We start from the raw sequence: 6,818 nt of genomic DNA on the forward strand, positions 1-6,818 counted from the left end.
TATATCTCAATAGAGTTATTAAGAAAAAAACAAACAAACACCTGCCAGCTGCCTCTGGGAATCCTTCCCCTTTATAAAATAAAGAGAACAGCTATCTGTACCCCAATCTTTTGTCTGGTTACTTGTGGCTCCATTTGAACGATGTGAAGCCAGCCCAGAACCACAGGATTTCTGATTATCTTCCCATTTTGGCCACACCATGCCCAAAGTCAGGACAAGATGAAAAAAAAAAAAAATTTAAGCCACTTGCTGGAAGGCAAAGAATGCCATTGAATGCTAGAGATTCCAAAACGGCAAGAAATGCATCTGGGAAAAACAACACTTTAAAAAGCAAGGGAGGCCCTGACCAGTTTGGCTCAGTGGGTGGAGCGTCAGCCTGCAGACTGAAGGGTCCCAGGTTGGGTTCCAGTCAAGGGCATGTACCTTGGTTGCAGGTACATCCCCAGTAGGGTGTGCAGGAGGCAACTGATCAATGTTTCTCTCTCATCGATGTTTCTCACTTCCTCTCTGTAAAAAATTACTAAAATATATATTTTTAAAAAGCAATGGAGAATTATTTTTAAACAATTAGACCTGGGAACCCCAGTTCTCAGTGACAATTCCCACTGAGGAGAGATGAGCTGTAGAGTCACAGATGCAAAATGTGTTCATGAGACCTCTCTCCCGGCCCCCGGCAAAGGGATGCAGGGCTTGAAAAAGCCCTGGTGAAAGGTTAGTCTCAGAACCTGAGCGAACAATGGTCCTCTCCTCCAAGGATCTGGTGACACCATCACAGAGGAAACCATCTCAAGGCGCTCCCACCTCCCCTCCTGACTTTGCTCACTCCATTCCAGTGTTTCCCAAAGTGTGGTACGCGTGCCCCCAGGGGTATGGGAAGAGTTTGGTGGGGGTACGCGTTGCACCAGAGTTTGGTGGGGATATGCACTGCACCGTGCTTAGCTGCACCTAATTCTACGTTCTCCTAAGTACGAAGGGTACTCAGCGTTACAAAAATTATAGAAGGGGTACACATATGTCAAAAGTTTGGGAAACACTGCTCTAGAAAAGAACAAATCCAGCCTTCACAGGGGTTCTGAAGCTTTCTTAATTTTACCATAAAAAAAATTAAAAAAGAAACCACACATTTATTTTTTTTATTTATTTTTATTTTTTATTTTTATTTTTTATTATTATTTTTTTTAAATATATTTTATTGATTTTTTTTTACCCCCTCCCTCCCTCCCACACATCCCCTCCCTCCCCAGAGTTTTGTGTCCATTGGTTGCACTTATATGCATGTATACAAGTCCTTCGGTTGATCTATTATCTCCCCCAGATCTTCCTCCCCTCCCCGCTGTAATTTGACAGTCTACTTGTTGATATACTGTCTCTATATCTATCTTATGGTTCATCAGTTTATAATGTTCTTTATTATCCACAAATGAGTGAGGTCATGTGGTGTTTCTCTTTCATTTATTGGCTTATTTCACTCAGCATGATGTTCTCCAATTCCATCCAGGATGCTGCAAATGATGAGAAATCCTTCTTTTTTATGGCAGCATAGTATTCCATTGTGTAGATGTACCATAGTTTTTGGATCCAATCATCTGCTGACGGACACTTAGGCTGAAGAAACCACACATTTAAACAACACTCCTTTCTGGACAAAATTCTTTCTTTTTAAATGTTTTAATTTCATTAAAGTAGTAAATACATAGTTCATAATGTATCTTTTTTAAAATTTACTAATACCCTGTTTTCCCGAAAATAAGACAGTGTCTTATGTTAACTTTTGCTCCCAAAGATGCACTAGATCTTATTTTCAGGGGATGTCTTATTTTTCCATGAAAAAGAATACGGTACACATTTATTGTTAAATGAAAATAAAGGAAATTTATTACCTGTTTACGGTACGGTTGTAAGGTAGTTATCAATACAAACCAGACAAACTGTGAATCCTACAGTATCAAGAATTTACTCATTTATTCAATGACAATCATGTCATCATCTTCTGGAATATCATCATAACAATCCAATTCCTGAATTTCCTGATGAATTTCTTGTGACTCCATTTCTTTCAGAATCAATGGACCAAATCTCTCATGTTTAGCCTGGGGGGTGGGGGGGGGGCTTATTTTCTGGGGGATGCCTTATATTTCACTCAGAAGGAAACCTGTATGTAGGTCTTATTTTCAGAAAATGTCTTATTTTCAGGGAAACATGGTAAGTATGTAGTGTAGTGGTATATCATTATTGTTTTTATTCTATTGCTGACACTATTATAGATGTCTCCCATTACCCCACAACTCTGGCCATCACCACACTTTTGTCTGTGTCCACGTCTATCCCCTCTGACCTCTGTCAGTCCCTCCCATCCTATATAATAAAAGGCTAATATGCAAATTGACTAACTGGTGAAACAACCAGTCACTATGATGCACATTGATCACCAGGGGCAGACGCTCAATGCAGGAGCTGCCCCCTGGTGGTCAGTGTGCCCCCATCGAGGGAGTGTCACTCAGCCAAAGCCCTGAGCTGGGCTCATGGCTGGTAAGTGCAGCAGCAGTGGCGGGACCCTCTCCGGCCTCCATATAAGAGATAAAAATATCTGACTGCTGCCTTAGGCTCACTGCATTAGTTGAGGGCTCCAGGACTGCACGAGGACACAGGCCAGGCTGAGGGACCCCAGCCATAGGCATGTTGGGGCAATCAGCCTGGCAGGGGAGGGCCATTAGGGGTGACCAGGCAGGAAGGCAGAGGCCCTTAGGGGTGATCATGCAGGCAGGGGAGCAGTTAGGGGAATTGGGTAGGCAGGCAGGTGAGTGGTTAGGAACCAGTGGTCCCGGATTGGAGAGGGTGCAGGTCAGTCTGAGGGACAACCCCTCCAAAAAGGAGCTCCAAACTTATTAGCAATGTGGTCCACTAATGCTAATGAAATTTCAGCATTCTAAGTGTTTGCAACATAACTACACAGGATACTACGAGTGTACCCTGAAAACAGGTGATCCAATTGAAATATAATATGGGATTGGTGTTGAGTTAACAAAAGGAATTATTTTAGAATAAGGATATATTAGAATTATGTTTTCAGAAATTTGAAGCAATTGCATAGATAATAAAAGGAGGGGATCTAAAAGAAGCAGCATGTGTATATTCATGAAGTTTGGAAACAATATTATGTTTTATAAATTTAAGTAATTCTGAAAGACTAAACCATGCAATGTGAAAAGTAAATTAATTTGGGAAATAATTTAGAGTGGTAAGTAGGGCCCCATTCATTTTATAATCCCTAGAAAATAGTTGGATTTTTATGAAGACAACTTTTAAGGATTATAAAAGGGTGGTGGGATCAGATATGTACATTAAAAAGTTCACTCTTCCAATATATACCAGAGATAAATGAACTCCACAATTTTCATTTCATTGGAAGCAATATATTTTTTATTATACTTTATTTAGAGCTCTGAAAAAGAATTTTGGAGGCTTAAAATGTTGTAGAAAAATATGAATAAAATTGAATACACAAGAAAGATAAGGAAAAATGTATTTTAACTATGAAGATTAATATAGATGCTATAACTGAATGCTATTGCATTGAATGCTCACTCCTGGCAGGTAAGGACATTATTTTATGCCATTCCTCTTTCCTGTAAAGGACAAAGACAACAATTTACCAACAGCAACCAATAATTTCAGTCCTCTTCAAATCTCATTAGAATTTCACAAAAATGTATCTTTTTTTCTCAACCATTGCAATCAGGCACTACAAATTACTTGAACCATTCCCAAAGGAAAGCGCTGTTTAAACTTTTATTTCCTCTTTCCTTTTCTTGTTACATTCAAGAGCAGCAAATTTATTTTTTCAAAAGGTGGTAAAATGTAAACTCTGAAAAAGAAAAGGTTTAAAAATATTGACACTGGACCTCTTGCTAATCAAGAGGTGATTTTTGTATCAGAACACATTTCAAGATATTAGCTTTTATTCAGCTTTAATCCAAAATAGAATTTAAAAAAAAAAAAAAGCAATTTCTAGTGTTGGCATATAAATTAGAGCCATCCAAAATAACTTTCTAGATTTTCCATGATTTGGCATTTAATAATTAAAGATTCTCTGATTAGTCTGGCTGATGTTGCCCAATGGTTGAGCATCAGCCTATGAACCAGGAAGTCGTGGTTCGATTCCCTGACAGGGCAACTGCCTAGGTTGCAGGCTCGGTCCCCAGTGGGGGTGCCTGCAGGAGGCAGCTGATCAATGACTCTCATCATAGATGTTTCTATCTTTCTCTCCCTATTCTTTCCTTTCTAAAATCAGTAAAAATATATTTTAAAAATATATATTTAAAAAATTCACTGGTTAAATCATTTTTATAGTTTTAAGTGTATGCAACAAAATGTTGTTTTCCAATAATTACTTGCATACCAATAAAAAGGAGGAAATGTTTATACATTTGACCCTTTCCTTCAGCCTAGGGATTCAGCATTATGACCCATCAATGTGGACCACATGTGGACTGATATTTAATAGATAATCCCCATATTTTTTCATCCCTCGGACTGTGTGAGCTTTGCTGAGATACAAATCAGAGTTGTTGTTTTTTTTTTTTACAATTTTAATTTATAGTTAATATCCCCCATTTATGGAAAGAGGAAAGAAACAGAGCCAATCAATGGTATATAACTTGCTGTGTCCAAAATCATACAGATCATTTAGAATGTCAATGGAAATTGAATCGAATTGAAGTGAATTGACCACCCTAATCAATACCTGGAACAAGGGGCACAGATAGATTAGTAGATTAGTTAGGTTAAGAAATATGCCACATTCCATTCAGTCTTACCATAAAACTCTAGTTCCATTGATAGCTAGTGAAAAAGTAAATAACAGAGCAGATATTTTAGCTTTATTATCAGGTTTATTTTCAATGTTCTCTCAGAAAAATTTAATTTTGAGGCTCTCTCGGAAGAAATTCACTCCTAGACTTAGACCTGAGTACTCAGTATGCCTCCTGGCCATATTGACTTGGCAAAAACCAAAAGGGAAACAATACTAAGATGCCTGACTATGAAAAAAAAATTAAAAGTCAGCCTAACTCAGTCTCATATTGCCAGATCACTAAGCCAAGTACTTTCTTTAATTAGTGCTGGAATTCATGCTTATTCAATGCATTAAAAATAACTAGGTCATAGTACAAAATAATAGTGTACAAAATATATTTTGACCTAAGTATATTTGCATATACATGTGTTTAAACATATTCCCAGAATGTTTGTAATGTGAAAATGATGGGTTTGTCTTGAGAGGGAAGAGAGGACACTTTCTATTGCAGATGCTTGAACTCTCTCATAGAAGTGATTTCAAAATTACATGTAAGTGGTCAGAGAATGTGGAAAATAGATAAAATACCCCGGATGATTTTTAATGCATTAGGAGGACTACTTTTAAATTTATCTGTAAGTGAAACACAATTCATAGCATAATTTCATTTGAGCCTATAGAAGAAAACTAATTACAATGGAGAAAATTTAGGGACTGGAGTCTATACCAGGCCTATAAACAGTCTGAATGGATCAGACAGTTTGCTTCACTCTGTGGCTTGATTGCCAGTAATTCTTCTCAGTAAACAAATAACACCTTAAGTATGTGCCAAATCTTTTTCATACTCATCCACCACACAGTCCCATGCCAGAGAGGGTATATTTGTATTGAATTATATTAGATTCTCTTCTAGAACCATGGTACAAGAAAACACATTCCTCGGGAAATAATGGTGTGCAATTACTGTTCCAACCATCCTGCAGAAGGTTTTCGATAAAAGCCCATTAAACTTTTCCTTAATGTGCATTCCATTCATATCCAACACAATGGTAGCTTCTAACATTAAATAGGCAATATACAATAGTTGCTGAGTGCTATTTCCTGATAAAGCCTAATTAAACCGACTCTTGTTCTCACACCAGTAAGTGATAAATATATGGGTCTGCTTATCTTTGAATAATGACTAAGTCGTGTATTACAATAACCCTACTGCTCAGAAGCAGTATGATTGAGATAAGTAAGAAGTATTCCATTCCCTGTGACTATAGGATTCAAGGCAATTTGTTTTCTTAAAGCCAGCAGTAGAAACAGGTGCAACACTCTTAGATATCCTATATATGTAACTGTCTAAAGCCCATCACCTTTGCACAATCATTCCACGTAAGCAGGCCACGGGTCCTGTGGACACTTAAGAGTAGGAATTACATAAAGGCATTAATACCAAGAGATGGGGATCATGAGAAAAAAAAATTTTCTGTCTGCCTTGGAGACTTTGCCAATTTTAAGTAGAATTTAACAATGGGAACAGACAGAGATAGTCCCCAAACCTAATTCATCAGGAAATTGTCAGAATATGTTCCATGATGCTCTCTGCATCTTTAGAAATGCACTAAATTCGTAGGATTCCACACAAGCCTCCAGGTAAATCACCAATTGCATTGTTTAGTCCTACAAAAAGTATTTTGTTTTTTTTTAATCTTTATTGTTGAGAGTATTACAGATGTCTTCCTTTACCCCAATGTGTCCCCTTCCACCTGGTTCCCACCCACCCCAATCCATCACCACTCCATTGTGTGTATCTATGGGCGAGCCATATATGCATATTAATTTTTTGGCTAATCTCTTCCTGCCTCTCCCCCCTTTCCTCTGAGATTTGCCAGTCTATTCCATGTTTCCAAGCCTCTGGTTCTATTTTATGCATTAGTTTATTGTATTTATTAGATTTCACATATAAGTGATCATGTGATATGTCTTTCTCTAGTTGCCTTATTTTGCTTAGCATGATACTCTCAAGGTCCCTCCC

Source organism: Pipistrellus hanaki (assembly GCF_964339955.1).
Source record: "Pipistrellus hanaki genome assembly, chromosome: 8".
Classification (NCBI taxonomy): domain Eukaryota; kingdom Metazoa; phylum Chordata; class Mammalia; order Chiroptera; family Vespertilionidae; genus Pipistrellus; species Pipistrellus hanaki.